The 22,970-nt window shown below is 43.9% G+C and overlaps 1 protein-coding gene across 1 annotated transcript in view; it reads right to left on the bottom strand.

Annotated features, from left to right (window-relative positions):
• The window catches only part of Mcub (mitochondrial calcium uniporter dominant negative subunit beta), a 41,841-nt gene extending 22,694 nt beyond the window's left edge, over positions 1-19,147 (bottom strand). The window contains exon 1 of the mRNA XM_032897334.1: positions 19,035-19,147. The gene's annotated coding sequence lies outside the window, so the exon portion shown is untranslated. The remainder of the gene's footprint in view (positions 1-19,034) is intronic.
• Between the last annotated feature and the right edge of the window lie 3,823 nt (positions 19,148-22,970).

Here is a 22,970-nt window from a genome sequence, read left to right as displayed (position 1 = left end):
AATGGAAAGCTCACTAAGAGGCTTCTGAAGAAAACAGTGTAATAAAACGCAGCTCTGGCAAGACGGTCTCGTAGGTCCACTGGCATCCAAGAGGTTTTGGGAGGAAAAGGGCTGTAAGCAATAGATGTGAAGATCTACTTCAACATAGAACAGACGGTTGTGTTGTTGTTTTAAGGTGGGTCGCTGAAGCCATACTATGCCAACTGACAGCCGTTAACCACCCCAACTCAGGCTGCTAAGTAAACGTGAAAAGGTTGTGGTTCACATCTATTGGGAAGGAACAAAGACTTAGACTCGATTCAAATTTAGATTAAGTAAATTTATTCAGTTTTGTTGTTGTTGTTTTTAATTTTTTCCTTTTATTGGATATTTTTTATTTACATTTTAAATGTTATCCCCTTTCCTGGTTTCCCGTCCATAAACCCCCTATCCTATCCCCCCCCCTGGCATTCCCCTACACTGGGGCATGACCTTTGACAGGACCAAGGGCCTCTCCTCCCACTGATGTCCAACAAGGCCATCCTCTGTTACATATATGGCTGGAGCCATAGGTCCAACCCTGTGTACTCTTGGGATGGTGAATTTATTCTTACTGCTAGCAGAAAGACATCAGGCAGCATAATGTCTTGCAGAAACACAATGTCGTGCAGAGGAGGTCTAAGGTGAGGTTTTAAGGTGGACCTCAGAAAGGTGAGCACTACAGCTGTCCATGGAGCCACAGCTCAGCAGGGAAATCATTTTACTTCCTCAGATGATCCTGACTTTCCCACAGAATAGTGATAGAAAGACAATGTCATCCCTTTCCCATGGCGATAGGCAAGTTCTACAGAAACAAGGCAGCTGTTAGTATCTCACAGCCCATTACCCTCTCTTACCTGCAGGCCCCTGGGATCTCCAGCATTCCAGAGCAAACTGTCCCTTAAGGGATGTATGTCTATCTCCATATTAAGTCTCTTTAGCCATCACAGGGTCCTGTGTAAATTACTACCCAGGTCTGAGCATTCTAATGACTGAAAAAAAGGTTCATTTCTGGGCAGGCAAAACACAGTACCATCAGGTTAGGGTTGGCTATCAGGTCCCCACACTGACATTGTCTTCTGGATTTCAGAGCCCTCTGGGCAGGCAAGACAGCAATGACCTCAGAAGTTTAAACAGTGAAAACTTAAGTAATTGCTAAGTGGTGCTCAGGTTATATATGCAACAGTTGTGGGAGGGGAAAAGCCTCTGACTAAGGTGGCCCCACTGTATAGAACCTTAAAAGGCAGAGGGAAATTATCAAGAGGAGGATCCCTGCCACTGCACCCCATCCGCACCCCATCCCCCCCCAAATGTTCACAACGAGGAGATGCAGAGAAGAGAACCGATGGGCATGAGGAGGGTGGAGAGAAAACATAACTGAGTTTAATTTCAATCTATCACAGGCCAAAAATAGCATCTTTGTGGGGTGGGAGTGATTGTTTTCTGAGGCATGGTCTCAAGCAGCCCTCACTGGCTTGGGAGTCCATCCGTTGACTCCACAGGGATCCACCGCCTTCTGCCTCCCAGTGCTGAGATCAAAGAGACGCACCACCATGCCTGGCCAGAGACCAGTGCTCCTTTCAACGACAGGAACTCACTATGGAACCTTGCTATATTTCAATTAAGTTTCGAGTTTAGTAAGATTTAAGGCTCAGTTTAAGGAGGTAAAATTTTGAGGGGCTAATAAAGGACAGAGAGCAAGCAGGGTGCCGAGACGTCTACCAAGAACCCTGGCTTTACTAAATAAATCACAACAGCCTTTTCCAGTCTCAGTTGAAAAGTGTAATTAAGCAGTTAATGAGGTAGGTAGCTTAGAAGGGTTGTCCGGACTTGTTCCTACCCGGGCAGAATAGGCATGCGGACCTGAGGGAAGTCCTGGTGATCACTGCCCAGATTTCCCCTGCCCATCCTTCCGGTTTGATTCCTCTAGGACAATGGCTCGGAGATTCCCACATCATCCTCAGGAGCATAAAGGTTCACTACAAATTTCCAAGGGCCTCTTGCTTTTATTAGTTAGTCAAAGGAAACATGAAATACAAACACCCTAAATGCTTTGAGTTAAAAACAGGTAAATACCCATCTGATATTTTGTTGTAAGTCTAAAGTCTTCTTTGAGAAGCAATCTTTTGGTTGGAGCCCATTGACACCAGTCAATGCCATGGAATTAGCCCTGTCTGAAGTGTAGGCTACGTAGTATCCGTTATCACATCCAACATGAACAGCACGGACATATCTATAACGCACCATCTGGATTCTCCAGTTTCTATTTAAAATCTTTTTGTTGCTGTTGTTATTTGTTACTTTGTTTATTTGTTTGTTTTGAGACAGGGTTTCTCTGCATAACCCTGCCTTGTCCTGGAGCTAGCTCTGTAGACCAGGCTTTCCTTGAACTCAGAGATCCCCCTGCCTCTGCCTCCCAAGTGTGAAGTTGAGATCTCGTACTTCTGGGGATCAGTTAGTTTGTTTTAGATTTTTGTGATTTTTGGTTTGGATCCTTCACTGCTGGTTTGCCCAGATTTAATGCAAAAACACATTTTAATAACTCATAATTATCAAATTCTGATGTATTCAATTCAATATATATAGATATAGATGACTCTTGTGTTCCTTTCTTTTATATGTAGTACTGTTTCAAATGGCCACATTAACAAATATAATTAATACCCTTAGGAATAAGTAGTTGACTCTTAGATAATATCTCAAATGATAGGAGCAGCCTAGAGAACTCAGCACCCTTGTATGGTTCACAGGCAACAGGAGGGGTGTTAAGTGGTGTTAGGTTAAGAGGAGCTTAGTTAAATGAGCAGCCGAGAACACCACCACTGTAGATAACTAACTCAGTTTTAGAAGCTGTTATTTATTGGCAATTTAGTTTTATTTGTGCATTGCTTCATTAGCCAAGTCCTATAGAAGAAGAGTTCTAAGATTTGTATTGAAGTGATTACTGGTCAGTGTTGTCAGGGAATTGGCTTCTAAACTGTCCTCTGCATCTCCTAGAGCTCACACTAGGGTACCAACCTCCCACATCCAATCAGGGATGACCCTGGTGGCCCAGCATCATGTGGCAGAAGAGGTAGCCTGTGCCTGCAGGGGCTGGGTCATAGAAGGCACTGGATCTCCAGCTTTGTCTCTAGGGTCGCACTCCCAGCAGCTCCATTAGGAAGTGAGTCAAGTCACCAGTGGAGAGGCCCCTATGAGTAACTGAGTCTTCTGGCTAACTGTGACCCTTCAGATAACCGAATCCTTCACCATCATCCACAGTCTCACAGGAGACACTGAGATAGACCCACCCAGCCAAGCCGTTCCACATTATACACAGAATACCACAAGTCCACCTTCAGAAGCCCTTCTTATGATGGTTGACCTCTGGGCTACTATACCAAGTAAAGGATGGAGAACCAGACAGATGTCACAGGGGGAAAGGGTTGTCTTGTACCTCTGAGAAATAAATCACCTAACTGAAAGCAACCCCCAGAGAAGAAAAGCTTAGAGCATTCCTTTTAATCTGATTACATAACAAAGGGAGAACAGGTCTCTGGCAGCTATTCCTTACCGTGCCCTTCCCCCTCCCAGGCAAAGTCTAACACAGTCAGCTGGCACCTGCAGACTGTTTCCAGGGTCCAATCCCATACCCCAAAGCAGGGCACAGAAATACGCGCTTGTGAAGGAGATACCACAGGCAATGGGCACACGCCCCTCAAGGCTGCTTCCTCTCCTTCCTTACCCAGTCTGTTTGTCCTGGTGCATCCAAAGTGAATGCTGTTCACTGTGTGTTACCATGTGTGATATACATGCTGTGGCCGCCCATTTGAATGCTGTTACATAACTTATTTTGTGAGTGAAAATTAACTATAGTACACGGTAAGAATTTCACACTCCTTTCTCATTCCCCAGTCCTGGGATAGGAAGATAGAAGACATGTGATAGTTGTGGAATTGTTGGGTTCCCAGCATCCTAATAGGTAGGGATCTTAAGTTAAAAATGTATTTGTTTCAGTAACTACAAACCCAGGGCTTGTGTTGTGTGTGGTGCTGTTAAAAATTACGTCACTCCGAGCTCACAGACAGGCGTACACTCAGGGACCTGCTGAGTGGAAACCACTCCCACGGCTTCCTCTGCAACACATCACGGTGCTTAGCTCTCCATCACTGACCTCCATCCAGAGACTGAATATGGGGGCAGAAAATTGGAGAAGAGAATAAACTATCACGTCAAGAACTCAAGGGTATTCTATATGCCTTCTGTGCAGGCTCAGGAACTCTCCAGTAACAAGTGAATGCCAGGACAGGAACTGAGGGGTGGGGGTGGGGGACACATGACATGACTCTACAGTCGCAACTCTGTCATCTGACCGAAAGTAGTCCCCAGAAAGGAAAGATGTCTACGACATTCTCTGCTATCCTGATTACATAAAAACAGGAAGCCATAGTCAGTCGGCAAATCAAATTTCCAGTGAACAGCCTAGGCTACAGAGAAGTCCAACATTGCAAACATTCTCAGATATCACAGTAAATCTCATCAATTTATATAGCTAATGCATGTTAATAAAAAATGTTCTCCAGGCAGACTGGATTTTGACTTAGTGAGGTCAAGAAGGAAACATGCTCGGAGTTTCCCTAGGGCCTACCTAACAGGGCCACAGGTAATTTTTCCCTAGCAAGAAGGTTCAACTGTTTCCCTCATGCATTCACACCACCTCACCCTCATCTGCTTCTGTTTAGATGTCATCCTGCTTTGTATTCCTTTATTATAACCCTAACCATGGAGCCAAACAGTTGGATAAAACCTACAGGACCAGACTGCCCAGACTGAAGCCTGGTTTCACTCTTTGGGTCTGTGCGCCCAGATCCTTATTAACCTTTCTGGACCCAACTCCTTCTCCCTCAAAGAGTCCTTTTAGGAGTCAAGCATGGGATACAGGGCTGCAATTCCACCACTTGGGATGCTGAGGGAAGATGAGAGCTTTGAGTTCAAAGCCAGTCTAGGAAACATAGGGAAACTCTACCTTAAAAAAGAAGGCACAAATGATTTTCCCTCCCAAGGCAACCCTAACCTCCTGTGTAAGTGGCGTCAGCATCCACTGGGCAGATCACAGCTCTTCGCCACTCTCTTTTCTCTCTCAAGTGTGTATTCATGCACCCAGGGCTAGAGTCTGTGCTTCAAACCCAAAGTCCAACTTAACACAGTCTTACGTCTTCTGTTTGCTCAGATTCAAGCCAATACCACCTCCCCTGACCACTCCCCCTAATTGGCTTCTTGGCTTTGTGTTTTATCCTCTGCAACCCACTCTCTGTTGAGTAATTAATTTGATCATCAAATAAATGAGCATCAGACCTTGTTATCCTTTGCTAAACACCCAACATCCTGTTTCAAATCAAACCGAGATCCTGGTGTTCTCCCTGGCCCCTGGACTTCATCCTCTTCTCTAGCTCCTTCCCTTACTCTGTGCCCTCGAAGCAGCTGGTTTGCCTTTTCTTCTCTTATTTCCTTTTTCTCTTTTTTTCTTTGTTTGTTTGTTGAGATGGGTTTTTATGTAGCCCAGGATGGCCTCAAATTCATGATATGGCCAAGATGACCTTGAATCCTAATTCGTCTGCCATCTCCCAACTGCTAGATTAACAATCGAGTACCACCAACCTTGTACAGCACCCAGGCTTCCTCATGAATTCCTTATGTGCATTCTTGATTGTTTGTTTGCTTTCTTTTGGGTTTTTTGTTGTTGGTTTGTTTGTTTGTTTTGAGACTGGGATTCTCTGTTTAGCCTTGACTGTTCTAGAACTCGCTCTGGAAACTGGACTGGCCTTAAACTCAGAGATCCACCTGTCTCTGCCTCCTGAGGGCTACGATTAAGGACATGCACCACCACCACCTGACCCATATGCATTCGTAAATATGATCCATTCCTGCTTGGGGACTCTATGCTTTCTGTTCCCTCAGGAGGAAGGTCTTTCCATTGAGTCTTTGAACCACTGGTTCCTGTCATTACTGAAGAGTGGTCTCGGGCACCAACCAGGATTATCTGGTCCATGCAGGCCAAGACATCCCTGATTACCTGATTCTGTCCCTGCCTCCTCCTATGTCACATCTCCCTACTTGTCTCAAGCTGATATTAAATTGATTATCTATGTGTTTCTTCCCTAATTGATCTCTCCCCACTAAAGCTCCCAAGAAGCAAAGATTATGCCTCTGGCTTTTGCCACTTCCACTCTAGCATCCCGAGCCATGCCTGGCACATGTGAACACACATACAATTATTTGTGATGTACCCGTAATCCCCATACTTGGGATGCTGAGGCAGGAGGATGCAGGCTTGATTTCACCTAGGCCTACCCAACGAGAAGTACCTAAAAAAAAATGTCTATTAAGTGAAAGACAAGTTTACAATGTGGCATCTCGGCTATTTAAACGTGATTCTGAAAATGCTACAGCCCCACAAGGGAAAGCGATTCATGTCCTGCAGTAAAAGCAGAGCTCTAAGTCCCCCCAAGCACATCTTTTACTCAAGTAATCACCAAGATTGGTCCGTTCCTTCTCCATGGAAATATCTAGGACTTGTCATTCCTTCCAAGATGTTTTCAAGTAGTGACAGTCAACATTGCTTATCTTCTCTTGATCAGAGAAAACCTAAAGGATTCAGATTTAAGGACACATTTTAGGAAATTTATTAAAAATCAAAAGGGCTAAATTTAGAAATAATGGCAGCCACTTAGGACTGCAAATATTGCCCGACACTCGGGCTCACAGCTCAGTCCTAGAACTTTAGAGACTGAGGAAGAAGTTGGAGCCTGATTGGCCTCCAAAGGATTCAGAGGGGAGGGGAAACCATGATCAGAATATAGTATATGAATTTTCAAGGGGGGGGGATATGCCAGAAAACCCCAGCCTAAGGGAGTGAGAGTGAGAGAGACAGGAAGAGGGGCAGCAAGCCTCTATATACGTTGATTTCACTACCTCTAGTCAAAGAATCTCACAGCAATCACCCAGCGCCTCCACGTGGATCACTGATATTTTTCACATACTTACTCCCCTGCCTCTTCCCTCCCTCTCCCTACCCTTCAAGGTTTAACAAATAACCCTGCCGAAATGTGCTTTGTGATAGAAGAAGCCAGCTGGTTTACATAACAGCCATTGTTACACTTTCATGTGTCCAGTAGGATCTTGTGTGATGACTGCACAGGCTTCCTTAAAAATAGCGTTCTCCTTGGAGACACAGATAATTAACATTAAACCTGTAATACATACTTCTGCCATACATACTCAACTGTAAACTCTGCCTTCACTCAACAGGGGGGACAACATCATCCACCCTTTTCTACTTGGGCTATTTCTTTGACTTTGGCTTACAGATGAGTTTGGTCAACACTCGACACCTCTTTTGACCATGAGTAGGTTCCAACAGATGAACTGATTTCTAGCACCTGTTGGGTAAATGATATGATGTCATTTATCACAAATGTCATCTCCTAAGGAAATATCTGGCATTAAGATCCAAGTTCATATTCATGAAATCGAATCAGAGTGGCCATTTAAAGGTGTGTCCCACTGATCCCTTGGTATTCCAGGGTAGGGAAGGAACTCTGATTCCAAGGCCCCTTGAGTATATCAAAATGTCAGTGTCTTCATTGAATGCCATGTAAATTATACTGTTTAGAGGCTGACAAAGAAAAAAAAAATCTGTCACAGGGCTGGAGAGCACCCGTTGCTCTTTCAAAGGACCCAGGTTGGGTTTTGTTTTGTTTGAAAATAGATTTTTTTCATACCATATATCCCGATCAATGTTTCCTTTCTTCCTGCTCCTTCCAGATCCTCCCAGCCTCTCCTTCCACCCAAATCCACACCTTTCTTCCTCTCATTAGAAAATAAATGGGTGGGCTGGAGAGATGGCTCAGTGGTTAAGAGCACTGACTGCTTTTCCAGAGGTCCTGAGTTCAAATCCCAGCAACCACAAAGTGCCACACAACCATCTGTAATAAGATCTGATGCCCTCTTCTGGTGTGTTTGAAAACAGCAACAGTGTACTTGTATATAATAAATAAATAAATCTTTAAAAAAAGAAGAAAAAGAAATAAATGGGTAACAAGAAAAAACAAAAAACTGAATAGGACAAAATAAACAGAAAAAAACAGAGTCAAAAGAAAAGACCAAGAAACTCATATAGATTCAGAGACACACACAGAAATCTCATAAAAACACAAAATAGTAAACCATAGTATAGAAGCAAAAGATACGGAAACTAAAGGAAAATGTCCAGCCAAGGCACTAGGAGACAAAGAATCCCTAAAAGTACCACTGAGTTCCTTTTGTGTTTCTCATTTACTGCTGGGCACTATGGAGCCTGCCCTTAAGTGAGGTTAGAGAGATTGGAGCCCAGAGAGACTGTTAGAGAAAACTAACTTTGTCTCTGTGAGCAGTTGTCAGTTAGAGATAGCTTCTGGGTTAAGGATGACTTAGGCTTATATCCACTTCAGCTCTCAGAGCTGGGACCCCATCTGGCTTAGACCTGTGCATGGTGCCTCAGAGGACCCAGTTTGATTCCCAGAACCAACACTGCAATTTATAACCATCTATGATTCCAGGAATCCAATGTCCTCTTTTGATTGCTGAAGGCATAAGGCACGTATATGATGCACAGATGTACACAGAAGCAAAATACCCACACATATGAAAAAAAAACTTACGAATCTGGGTGTGAGCTTAAATTCTACAATATTTGCCCTGCACACTAAATTCTCAGAGACTCTTTAGTGAAAATGATAGACGCACTTACCGCGTGTGGTCTACAAGAGAGTTAAATTATAGCATACAGGTAAAGTATAGACTGTCAATGGTTAATTGCCTATTTCTCAATTCTAATGTTATAAAGTAACATGTATTTATGTTGCTACTTCTGTGCTAATTAGAATTCACTTTCTTGCATCTTAAATAAGAAATCTGTTGGAAGAACAACGTGGTGCTTTTCCTCTGAAGGGACAGGAACAAGAGCGGCCTGGGTTCTTGCAGCTAATACCCCACTCGAGAAGATGACTCAGCAACCTTGGTCATTTCCCACAAGTTCCAGCTTTCGGATTCATGACAGACTGGTCTCAGGGGTTAGCAAGCACCAGCCAATTGAAAAGACATGCAACAGGGTGTCTACTGGGGAAACACTCATAGGCAGGGCTGCTCCCTAACGTCTGCCTCCTCTATGGAACATTGGAAACATTCAGTTCAGTTTTAAAATTTGGAGGCAGAAGACCATGAACTCAAGGACACCTTTGGCCACATAGTAAGTTCGAGGCCAGCATTGGCTATATTGGGACCCTATATCTTTCATGAATCTACTCCTGAAAGTTGTCCTCCAACCTCCCATGCTACACATACACACACACACACACACACACACACACACACACACACACACACACACACAGTGACAGACTGGAGAGAGCAAGCCCTGGGGCCACATACAGCTAGACAGATCTCTACCTCTGAAGTATGTCTCAGGTCAAATTTTCAAACAGCTTCTGAGAGTGGTAGGTAGCATTAAATGAAAGGTTCAGAAATAGTAAGGAATAACAGACACTAAATTTCCACGGAGAAATGCGTCTGCCACTGGCTGGCCTACTCTATCCTTGTGTTCTGCATCCAGAACCCAAGCAGAGAATGAAACCAGTTTCTCAAAGCTTCTTTACTACTATGTGTGGAAAAGGTATACATGTGTGTATGGTGCATGCGTGTGTGTGTGTGTGTGTGTGTGTGTGTGTGTGTGTGTGTGTGTGTGTGTGTGTGAAGCATGGGAGGTTGGAGGACAACTTTCAGGAGTTGGTTCTCTCTTTCCACTGTGGGATTTGGAGATTGAACTCAGATTTGCACAAGTGCCTTTTTACACGCTGAGTCACTGGCCCCAAATATGTTGTTGTTGTTGTTGTTGTTGTTGTTGTTGTTATTGTGGTTGTTCCTTTTAAGCATCTGCACACAGGGCTAGGGAGGCAGCTCAGTTATTAACGTACTGGCTGGGTGAGCATAAGACTTATAGTCCTAAGCTCAGCATTGGGTAGAGTCAAGTCAAGCCAACTCTTCAGTTCTCCAAGACTTCCCAGCATGGAGGCGCACACCTTTAATCCCAGCCCTTGGGAGGCAAAGACATGGATCTCTGTGAATTTGAAGTTAGCCTGGTCTCCAAAAGCCAGTTCAAGGGCTACATAGTGAAATCCAGTCTCAATACAGAGAGAGGCAGGTGGGGGAAGAGTGGGGTGGGAATGGACACATCACCTTACAGAGAGCCACGATTCCTAAACATGAATTTTTAAATATTAAATATCATAAATTTCTTTTTATTAAGCCTTGTATAGCCATCCAGAAAGTAGTACACTCGCAGTCACTGGAAAATAATAGAAATTTTTCTAGTAAATTCTCCCTCTCCACAAATATATATATATAAAGGATTTCTAGAAAAAAACTTGGGATGAATAAGAACTGTAAGATACCAATGCTACTCAAATGGCTTGTGATGTAAAATTTATAAATTGCTTATTCCTGGAATTTCCTATTTAACACTTTTGGGCCCTGACTGACAGCAGGTAATTCCAGCTGGGAAGGGCGATCTGAGAAGGGGGCTGTAACTGTCAGCTTTAGAATATGAGCTTCATTTGGGACAGCCGTTATCTCAGGTGGCAGACATAGCCAACAGAAATGCCAATTCTGAATGTTCTTTATGAATGTAAGAACAGGAAAGTATTAAGGTTCAACCTCTTGTGAGATTTGGTACCAAGGACCAATGCATCCGAGAAAAGATCATATGCAATGGGAAAATCAAATTTTGCAAAACAGCGAGGTCCCCTCTCCTCACCCTGAATCCTCTCTCTTGTTCTCCCAGATCATTTACTGAGCTCTACTACCTAAGGCGAGTGTTCAGGGAGTTCTAACCTTGTGTGACACCTTTGTGATGGGTGGCAGTTTGAATAAAAATGCCCCCTGTAGGCTCAGGCATCTGAACATCTAGTCTGCAGTTGATGGCACTGTTTGGGGAGGCTTAGGAACCGAAGCCTTGCTAGAGGGATCTACATCAGACACACGTGACAGACAGACACAGGGAGAGAAATGGAGAATCCAAACTTGTGCTTACTTTTGGTCTAAAATTATTCTAAATGGAAGTCTCTTTTTTCATTACTTAATGCCACATCCAAGCAGGAAAAAATATTATCAATACATTTTTTACATATTTTATCACAAATAAAACACCAGGTTTTCTATTCTTCTGTAAATGCTTTTGATCAGATTAGAAACATAGCTTACAAGTTGGCCACAGCATAAGTGAAAAGATGAGAATATGAACAAATTTGTCTTTGTTAGACTATTTATTTCTCTTTCCACAACAAGCACGCATTCATTCTGTGAGTGAAAAACACACACATATATTCATTGATGTCATAAAACCCGTAGAAGCCAAACAGTAACTTATGTTCATGATTCCCACGGGTCAGCCACCAGAGGTAACAAATCTATTCGTTAGTGTCATTTCACTGGGATCGAACCATCGCTGGGTAGTAACTCTGATGGGGACATTATCATTTTGTGACTTGTCATTAAGCAAGAACAAGTACAAAAAGACCATTCTGTGTTTAATTAGCTTTCCCCTTTACTTTCCCATAATGTAAAATCCCGGGGGATAGAATTCACTTTATTTCTTCTGTGTATAGCTACTGTCGTGGGCTTTGTCCCTTCTGTAATTCTATAGTGACGATTTAAAACCATGTACTTTTCCTTCTAAGCATTTCAAATGCTACATAGCCTCTGTCTCCTCTGCCTTCTAGCACGGCCCCAAGGCACGTTACAATGGCGACAGTAAGTACTTTTCTCACGTTAGCAGGTGCTAGATAGAAAATGAGTCACAGAAACTCTCTGAATCACCCAGACTCCAGGCAACTGTGTAATTTAGAATAGCTGTGCATTTAAGTTTTCTTTTCGTTTTTAAATTGTTGTTGTTTGGGGATAAGGTCTTATGTAGCCCAAGCTAGCCTCAAAGACATTGTGTAGCAGAGGCTGGCCTTGAACTCCTGATCTTCCTGTCTCCACCGCCCAAGAGTTGGGGTTGCAGGTATGCACCACCGTGTCTAGAACTCCTGACAATCATAACCTCACAAGCTTTCCCTTTAGTCCCATTTTTCCTCCCTACACAATTCAATCTATTAATATTTGTGGAAAAACAAAGAAAAAAATCATCTAGCCTGGTATATTTACAATGGTTTACAGCTAGAAGACGTTAAGGTTTTGCTTTCTAAGCAAATCATCCAGTCTCTCCAAGTTGTGGTCTCGTGACTCATAAAATTGGAATGAACTTTCCTCAACTGGATAGAATTCTTTTTTCTTTTAAGACTTATTTTATTTATATGAGTACACTGTAGCTGTCTTCAGACACACAGAAGAGGGCATGGGATCCCATTTCAGATGGTTATGAGCCACCACGTGGTTGCTGGGAATTGAACTCAGGACCTCTGGAAGAGCAGACAGTGCCCTTAACCACTGAGCCAACTCTCCAGCCACCTGGATAGGATTCTTAAGGACCTTGGAGGAGAAGCCTTGGTTAACTACAAGGCATTGGTGAGCATGGTGGCTCAACCCTGTAATCACAGCACTCGGGAGGTAGATGCAGGAGGATCAGGAATTTCAGACCAGCATAGGCTACACAAACACAGTCTGGGCTACATAAGATCCTGTTTCAAAAACAAACAAACAAACAAAAAACCAAACAAATAACTCTAAATCATCATATCAACACCACCACCATTAATAGAATAAATCTTCTTCAGTCAGGATCACCTCTAAATTTGGGGCAATTTTAAGCACCAGCTGTATCAGAGATGTGATTTATCATTTGCAACTTTGTTTCATGTTCCTGCTTTCTCAGAAGAATAAAAACATAAAATGTAATTTTATACTTTTATAAGTATTTTATACTTTTAACTTTGGTATGCTTTTGCTTTTTTTATTCCTCTGTGTGTGTGTGTGTGAGTGTGTGTGTGTGTGTGTGTGTGTATACACGTGTGTGCATGGCATGTTTTGTTTTCTTGTTATTTGGTTCTTTTGAGACACAGCATTATATAGCCTAATCTAGCCCAGAATTTTCTATGTGGTAGAATTAGTACAGATCTCCTTTCTTTTCTTTTGGAGAGTTCTACATCTTCATCTGAAGGCTGCTAGTGGAAGACTGACTTCCAGGCAGCCAGGATGAAGGTCTTATAGCTCACGCCCACAGCGGCATGCCTACTCCAACAAGGCTACACCTCCCAACAATGCCACTCCCTGGTCTTTCAGATGAAGATGTAGAACTCTCAGCTCTGCCTTCACCATGCCTGCCTGGATGCTGCCATATTCCTGCCCTGATAATAATGGATTGAACCTGTAAGCCAGCCCCAATTAAATGTCCTTATAAGAGTTGCCTTGGTCATGGTGCCTGTTCATAGCAGTAAGACCCTCTAACTAAGACAAGGACCATGTTGGGGGTGCTCCTTTTCCTTGTTATAAGTGGGTGAGGTGGTGCACAGGGGATGACACCTGTCACTCATTTGTTGCCAGCACTAATTAGACTGACAGGTCAAAGTAGTCAAGAGTCCCCTCCATGGATTCTTCTCCATTGGACCCTTGGAGAGAAGTCTTCTACCTTAATGGATTATTCTCCCCCAGGAGTGTACCTGTCCCCAAATCACCTATGTGAGGTTGTTTTAACTTGCTGAGCTTTTGCATTATGACAAGCTTATTCCTCAGAATTTTACACACGGTGATACTCTCAGTCTTTTTGTCTGAGTTAGCCACATCCCCCATAAAAGGACCCTCATCTGTATGGAGATATAAAGCAGGGAGCTGGCTCTGACTGTGTGGGTTGAGGTGGCTGAGTACAGCTTGGCTATGTTAACATTCACCAAGTCTGCTGCCTTCCACTGAGCACATAAGTTCAACCATGCATTATGTCAGTAAATATGAATGTAATAAAATCTTAGAGTCCCTTAAAAGAGGGACAGAGGGCACTCGCCCAGTGCGCAAAATAGAGTTGGAACCTAAAGATATTGAGAACTGGTTTTCTTTTTTGAAGTATAGATATCACTTTAATTTTTATTGAAAACAGATTCCATTTACTATATTCTGATCACTTTCCTCTCCTCCAACTCCTCCCAGGCCATCTATATCTCCCCACCTACCTAAATCCACACCCTTTCTTTCTCTCATCAGAAAACAGGCGGCTAAAACAACTACAACAAACAGAAGGAAAAAGAGAGCCAAAGAAAAGAAATGCAGGAAATGCATACAGATGCCGACACCACACACACAACACACACACACATACACACACACACCACACACATACACACATTCACAACATACACACACACCTCACACTCACACACATACACACACACCCCACACACACATACACACACACCACACACAAACAGACAAATCCTATAAAAACACAAAATAGTAAACCATAGTATAGAAGAAAAAAACATGTAAGGCAAAAAAAAAAAAAGTGCCAGAACAATGCATTAGGAGACAAAAACTCTAAATATACCATCGAGTTCATCTGTGTTGCTCATCTACTGCTGGGCACAGGGTCCACCCTTAATTGTGGTGGCATCCCAGTGAGACTTGGTTGGAGAAAGTTAATTTGTTTTTTTTTTTTTCAAGCAGTTGTCAATTGGAGATAACTTTTGGGTTAGGGATGGGGGCAGAGTTTCTGCCCCAAAGTTTCTGAGCCCCAAAAGGAGGGTTTGATGGAGACAGCCCACTTGAGACTGGATGGTTCAAGTTCTTTCATTCTCTGCACACTGTTTCGTTGTGGATCTCTGCATTTGGTCCAGCCTACTGCAAGAGGAAGCTTCTAGGGTGATGGCTGAGCATGGCACTGATCTGTGAGTAGAGCAGGGTTTCCAGTCAATCCTGCTGATAGGCTACAATTTAACCCATGGTTTGAGTGGTACTGGTTTCATTAGATCCTGTGGGTACGTTGTATGAAGTAATCAATGGTTGGGTTTTCTCTGCCCTGTCCATGGCACTGATCTGCCCTGCGGGTATAGAGATCAGTTGGGCTCAAGCAGAAAAGCAAGTGGCCGCATGCGTTTGACATTCATGGAAGACAATATGAAGATTTATTACGGAGATTTGACCTGGAACAACTGTTAGAGCAGCTTGAACAGCCTCTACGAGGTTGCTGTCTCGCCCCGGTGATGTCGCTGAGGACACCGGGTGGGTGGGTAGGCATGGAAGATGGATGCACAGTGGATAAGGAAACACGATGAAACAGCCATCACAGCTGGGGACCCGGGGGTGGGGACTGGGCAGTTAATCTACCTCTTTAGTTCTGCAGCTGCCTCCATCCAGCTGCTGTAACGGGAGGATACGACTGTCTACGGAAGCTTACAGGCTGAACTCGACTGCTCAGAGTTCTGGAGGCAGGGAAGCCCACAGAGTAGCAGCATGGTGGGGTTTGAGTGAAGGCTCTTCAGAGTGGCACCCGTGTGCTCACCTGGCAGGAGAGGAACAAGCAATCCTTTGTTTCTTCCTGTAAGGGCTCTGACCAATCAGAAGACTGTATACTTGTGACCTGGTTATTTCTCAGAGGCCCCATCTTCAAACAGCACCCTGGGGACTCAGGGTCTCAACGTCTACATTTTAGAAGGACCCAAACCTTCTGTCCATACCACAGATGGAATGGGGTTTTTCTCAGGGCTCTGTTCTTAAAGGCCTAGGCTGGTTCTGGTAGAACAATTCTGCATTCTGTACTAATGGTGATGTGGGATGAGAATTTGGGGGCACTGGATACAAGTTAATGTTTTCCGTTGGGTTTGGTTTCTTGACACAGGTCTCACATAACCTAGGCTGTCCGGGAACTTGGGTAACCGAGGATTTAAGAGTGTTTGTCTTGTGTTTGTTTGTGTTGCTGGGGGTTGAACCTATGCCTAAGAACATGGCTCCAATTCTTTGGCTTAGTCACATTCCTCACTCTGTGCTTTTGCACGTTAGAGTGATAGGAATCATGGAGCACACTCATGTCGGCAGCTTCGAATACGATCCTGTAACGTGAAGTATCTCTGATGCAGAAGTATCTTTGTGCTGTTGTAGACTGTCCTTGCTACAGGACATGCCATGGAGCGGTATAGGAATAAGCTCACAAAAATAAGTTGGGAGACATCACTAACCTTGGTCACATCTATCCGTGTCAACCCCTGTTGTGGTGTCATTACTACGGTCTCACGAAAAGTCACTTTGGAAGGAAATGGGAAACGTGTATGCCTGGTCTCTATTATCTCTTACAACCAGTTTGTGAATCTATAATATATAATCAATATGCCAACTGAAAGGAAACACTCTGCTCCCCATGACCAGGCTCCTGATGGTGTCAGACTCGGGGCTACAATCTCTGCCCCAAGCCACGTCAGGTCACCCATCTCCAAGGAGCCAATTACAAGAGCCAAATTGGGGGTTGGGGATTTAGCTCAGCGGTAGAGGGCTTGCCTAGCAAGTGCAAGGCCCTGGGTTCGGTCCCCAGCTCCGGGAAAAAAAAGAAAAGAAAAGAACAAGAGCCAAATTTAGAGTGGAAAGCAGAAAAAGGAAACGCTATTCAACATGGCCCCGTAGGGAAGAGGAACGAGGAGGGGCAGGATGCCCCTCCCCCTCCAGTCTATCCCGATGTGAGACCAAAGTTTAAATGGCAGCGGAGAATAGACAGATCTAAGCAGTCAGCAGCAGTGTGGTCCGGCCCACCAATGACCATCATTACCTGGCTGTCAGTGTCAGCCAACACAGGCGTCTGACAAATCGTTAGATCTGTGTGACATCTCTTTCCCTGAGACAAGATGCCCCAGTGGCTAGCGCCTTTTCCTTCTCCCAGAAGGACTCTCACGGAGACCCCCATTTCTATGAGATCCCCATTGCTCTGGAGTTCACTGTTTCAGCAGTCTGATGGAGAGAGAGAAGTGTCTCTGCGGAAGACCCTCATGTCTGCCAGGCCCCTTACACTGCTGTTCCCGCTCGAGTGCTCTCTGTTCCCCACTGGTGTGGGCGGGTCCCACTGACGTCCTTCCAACCAATGGGAAATGAAAAGAGCGATAAAGCTAACTGTGTGCTAACAGACGCCCTCACTTGTTGCCTTAAGGTTGTTTAGAGAAGTGAGCTGCCTGGGCTGCCCTCTGGCATCAGCCAATCAGAATGAAGCCTACAGCCCACTTCCTTGTGCCGAAGACCAAGGCAAGACCATAGAAGCTCTGTGGTAACATTTTAACCAAGCCTTCATGCAGTGGGTAATCCTGAAGCATGCCCGGGTCCTTGACCCCCAGAAAATATAGGGCAATAAAAGTTTGTAGGCCACTAACTATAAATATATAGTTGGCAGGACATGCTCCTGTTCCCCTTTCAGCTCCAATGTTTCCCCATTGCTTCTTTTCCTCGCAGCCTTTTATTTCTGTTCCTCCATTGTATAAGAACCTCAGGAAGAAAGTGGTTCTGTACTTGTTGGACTGTTAATCCTGAGGTTCATTGGAGAAAAAGCAATTCCAGTCTTTTGGGCCAAATCTGAAGCAACCTTTATTAAATATTATATACTGACCAAGAGATGGACTTTGGTCGGGATTATTCCCTGGAATTTCCCAGCTGAATGGCCTCAAGACGTGTTGAGGAGCGAGGGGGTTTATGCAGACAAGTAGGTTATGAAGACAAGCCTATGTATGTTCCCATGAGGCTTTGTAATAACAAAGAACTACAACTCCCAGCATTCTAGGAAGTCACCTGGTCCTTAGGCAGGTGGGGGTTACAGGTTAACTTTGGGCATTCTAGGAGCTACCATATTTAATCAGAAGTCATCTACCATCCCTCTGTTAGGGACCGCATGGTTGTATTCTCCCCCCTGTAGCACATGTTAAAGCCCTAATTCCCCATGAAATGATACATGGGAGGTAGTGGTTGTGAGAGGGATTAGGTTTAGATGAGGTCATAGGGTGGGGCCCCATGACTAGACTGGTTCCTTTAAAGAAGAGACACACCAGAACTTTCCCTCTGTAAATGAAAAACTATGACAGGAAAGTGGCCATTGTCAAGCCAAGCTGAGTGCCCTCACTTGTGCCCATTACTAGAGCTAGCCCCTAGGAATGAGAAACAAATGCCAGGTTCTAGCCCACCCTGTCTATCATAGCTGGTTGTAGCAGATTATACATCACAAGACCAACACAGTGAGTGAGAAGTCCCTTTTAAATGAGCTCTGCTAAATTTTTCATGCCCTAAGTACAGTGGAGGGGAGGGAACTTGTGATACAGAGTATTCTTTAATGGCTTCACCAATGCAGCACAACCACGAGGCTTCATTTTCTTCTTATAGTTTAAGCTATCCGTGAAACGGGAAATGCCCCAGTTTGCCATCTGCTGGTCTTTCTCGACAATGAACCACACCAATAAAAAGCTGTAGTCACTAAATAACCAGCCTTCTTCATTTAACAGAGAGCTAAATAAACTTAGGGCCTAGAACCCTGGTCCTAGTGAAGCTTGACTCATTGTGAGAAGCACTCATGTGTCAGAGATCTGAGCAACTGAGTTTTTTTTTATCTGTCTAGTCAGGTTCAAACGCATGTGCGTGCTCATGTGTGTCTGTGTGTGTGTGTCTGTGTGTGTGTGTGTGTGTGTGTGTGTGAGAGAGAGAGAGAGAGAGAGAGAGAGAGAGAGAGAGAGGGAGAAAGAGAGTCAGAGAACAGGACTGAGAACTGTGTGACCATATGTATAAGAAAATTAGATTTACTTCAGTGGTTAGAGTTTTGCCTAGGAAGCTAAGGGGTGTATAGGTCCCCAAAAAAAAAAAACCAAAAAAAAAAAAAAAAAAAAAAGAAAAGAAAAGAAAATGAACCCCCCAGGACTTCCACCTTTATGGTTAGGGGTGGTTAAAAAAAAAAACATGGCTTATTTTCAGCTCTTCTGGGAGTATTGCATACCCACAGATAAGATCTATAGACATTTGTTTGGCTAACTATCTTTGTTTTCCAAAACCATGATACAACTTACCTTCACAGCTACAGCCCAGAATGGGCCCCTCACCTAAGGTCCAAATGGCCAGGGTGACCATGCAGCCTGAGTTCTTACAGAAGTCCAGACCTCCTGCTTATAATCTCCCTTTCCCCACTGAGTGTGTATATGTGGCTCTTGGAACGACAATGTATTTACATTAACCTCCCACTCACACCCAGGCAGGAAACTAATTAAACTTAATGGGCCATATTCAAGAGAAGTAGAGGGTTCCACAAGGAAGAAGGAGAGGGAGAGGGAGGGGAGGGGGAGGGGAGAAGAGGGGGGATTTAGAAAAGGGGAGGGGATGAGGATGAAATGACTAAAATTTATCATATGAATGTATGAAACTCATAATTAAAATTAATACAAAATTAAAGTTAGAATGAATCTAGGATTCTTCCCATGTATCTCATGAAAGTGCAAAACCTTTCCTGCTCGTTTTGGAAGAGCAGGGTGGCGGCTGCCTTTCTCCTGTACTAGATGAAGAGAATGCATTATTTTCCCTTTCTTACTGATGGGATGAAACTCTAGGGACTTTCTTTGTCGCATCTCTGCTTCCAGTCAGGGGAGCCAGGAGCTCATCATTCCACAGTGCTTCTGCATCTCACGGGCCTTCACCAGTGGGGTAATATACCAAACCCACCACACCTTGATGAAAACAGTAGGGAACAGGAGACCCCAAGTCAAACAAGCGTGTTTGGAGGGAGACTCACCAGGAAGCAACCGAGAACTCTTCAGTTCATTTAGGTTAGGGGAAAAAAAGTCTTCCTCAGAGGTAAGGGCTATGTGTAGGATCACTCGATTAAGGCTCATTGAGTAAAAGTGCACGCCGTGCAAGCCTGATGACCTGAGTTCAATTCCCAGGAAAGGTTTGTAAAAAGTGAGACCCGGAGCTGGCTAACATGGATTATGCAGTACAATGACTAGCTAGACCAAGGCATGCCTGCCTCTATGTGGTGAAGATGAGAACCAACGGCAAAAAGTTGCTCTCTGACCTCCATACATTTGTAGTGAGACCTGGGTGTACACACACACACACACACACACACACACACACACACACACACACACACTGGAGGGATGGCTCAGTGGTACTGCCCTTACATAGGACCAGAATTTAGTTCCCAGAACAACCATCCAAAACGCTTTCTCCTTTTCTCCCAGTCTCCAGAACTGAACTGTAAAAAGCTTTACTCTTTCCTTGTGCCCACTTATAGCAAAACTTTCCCTCTGTAAATGAAAAACTATGACAGGAAACATGCACAGGGCCAGGCTTCAAGGCTTACCTGTCGCCCTGTTTCTTTAGGTCCCAAGATGTTCTCAATCATTTAACACACACAGACAGAAGAGGTCAAGAGGAGGACAAGGCCAAGCAAGGGAGCTGGGAAACCACATGAAGCTACTCCTGGTTTCATAACCTTCTGTACTGTATCCTATCCATTAACGCCCCAGGATTTTGCTTGTAGTGGTTCAAATCTATCAACTAGAATGGCCAATGGTTTCTTTTCTACTGTGATTTTTTTTTCAGCACAATAAAGGCAGTAGGGTTCTCCCTTACATGGGAGAACAGTGCCTTAAATTTAATGTGTTTACAAAGTCTCCAGCCGGGGTTGAGGATTTAGCTCAGTGGTTAGAGTGCTTGCCTAGGGAAGCGCGCAGGCCCTGGGTTCGGTCCCCAGCTCTGAAAAAAAAAAAAAAAGAACCAAAAAAAAAAAAAAAAAAACCAAAGTCTCCAGCCTATGCTTGTATCTTAGTTTTATTTTTATAAACTATGCAATGTTTAAAACGTGGCTTTATAAATGAGTCATTTAGTGGCTATGGAAAAATGTTTAGATTTTTAAGTTTCTTAAAATTCTGGACTAAAAGGTTAAGAAAAATAACAAGAAAAAGATTGAAAAAAAAGAAAAACAAACAAACAAAACCAAAAGCCCTCTGGACTGGAGGGTAAGTGGCCTAGTTGCCTTAGTTTCTCCCACACCCCGGGACTGGCAGAACCATGGACAATGTCCCACAATAGGACAATATTCTCACTTCCCATGAACTTTTGTCCCAAGATTACTGAAACAATGATTGTGTTCCTTCATGGAGATCTAAGTCCTTCTCTCTTCTACTGGTTATGTTCAACGAAACTTTAAATATCTTTTTCTTTTTTACTTAGACTCATTCTCTGAATAAACATAAGCTTGACTATGGTACACACACCTTTGCTGTGTGGAAATAGTTGGAATCTTTGTACTGACCTACAGGTACACCTGAGTCAGTAGAAAGCCTGCTCCCCTTCCTTAGACATATGTCCCACCTAGATCTGATTTTTTTTAAAAAAAATAAATCTCTTACTAGACAGTTTCTTCCTCTGTAAAGGCAAATGCTTCTCTTGGAGATAGATGTGTAGTTTGTTTGGAATTTTATCCAATCGTTTCCTTATTGTCCGTGTGAAAGCCTATAAAAGCTGAGGAAATGTTAAACCTCATATCCTTGGCTAGGTCATTGCATTAGGTAGGCTTCTATTGCTGGGATAAATACCATGACCAAAGGCAATTGGGAAGGGAAGGGTTTATTTGGCTGACATGTTCACATCACTGACCCTCATGAAGGTAAGTCAGGGCAGGAACCCAGAGCAGAGAACCAGAGGCAGGAACCAACTTGAAACCACAGAGGGTGCTGCTCACTGGCTTGCTCAGCCTGACTTTTTTAATAGCATCCAGGACCACCTACCTAGGGCTGGTACCACAAATGATGGGAGGGAAGGGAAAAGGAAAGGAAGGAGGGGGAGAGAGGGGAGGAGGGAGGGGGGCAGGCAGGCAGGCAGGGAGGGAGGGAGGAAGAGAGGGAGAAAATGCCCCCATAGACTTGTCTATAGACCAATCTGATAGAGGATTTGTTTCAATTGAAGGTTCCTCTTCTCAGATGATGCTAGCCTGTGTCAAATTGACAAAAGTAGTAAGCCCAGTCATCTTGTGACAATCATTACATTGTATATCTCTTAGAGAATTCAAGCCTCCATTTCTGACCATAGGGCAACAATGTTTTAGCAGTAAGTGAAGCTTTCATATCAGTCAGCTCAATCAAAGCCTGAAAACAAGAGCCAACCTCTACAGCAACATAGATTAGCTGTTGGATGCTCATCTTTGAGGCCAAGGGCTGGCTTATGCCTCAGCTGCTTAAGCAATTAACGGCATAAGGGTCTCACGTCACCTAGTAGAGTGGTGGGGGACTGAGTGGAAAAGGCTTTCAGTCCTGTTTGGCATATGTGAAGGATGGGCTGTGATTATGTGTTATTATTAATTAAAACAAAGAGTACCAAATTCAATGACAGTACTAAATTCAGAGTAATGAATTCAAAATTCATGCTTGACTTTGAAAGTTTGTTCCTTCATTGAGCGCCTGAACTAGATCTTTGCAGTTTTAGTTTGAATGTATTTTTGGAATATTAACATTTAAGGGAAGGTTACTCCGGAGTGCCTGGCTTGGGCCTTGTCAGAGCTGTGATCCACAACTCCGCCTTGCCTCTCACAGCCAGGACTAGTACAGGGTTACTCCATCATCCCCACTGGCTTCCCCACAGTCACACCCAGAGAATGTTCCTTCTGTGTAAACTCCCCTCTGCTTATGTTAATCTGAGGGACATTCTATGTTGGGATGAGGAGTTACACTTTAGCTTTCCACCCTCACTAGAAACCAGAGACTTTCCCATCATGCTTTGCCTTAGACTTTGAGCGTTGTGGTGGTGGTGTGAATAAGTAATGTCCCTTACAGGCTCATGTATTTGAATACTTGGTCCTTAGTTGGTAGCCATGTTTGGGGATGTTGTGGAACCTTGAGGGGGTGGAGCCTTGCTGGAGGAAGTATGTCACTGGTGACTTTGCTTCAGTTCCTCTTCTCTGCTTCCAGTGTGGATGCAAATGTAACCAACCTGCTCTCTGTTCTTTTGGC

Source organism: Rattus rattus, chromosome 3 (assembly GCF_011064425.1).
Source record: "Rattus rattus isolate New Zealand chromosome 3, Rrattus_CSIRO_v1, whole genome shotgun sequence".
Taxonomy (NCBI): Eukaryota; Metazoa; Chordata; class Mammalia; order Rodentia; family Muridae; genus Rattus; species Rattus rattus.
Note: the sequence above shows the minus strand (reverse complement) of the source record. Positions and strands in the feature narration are given on the sequence as shown.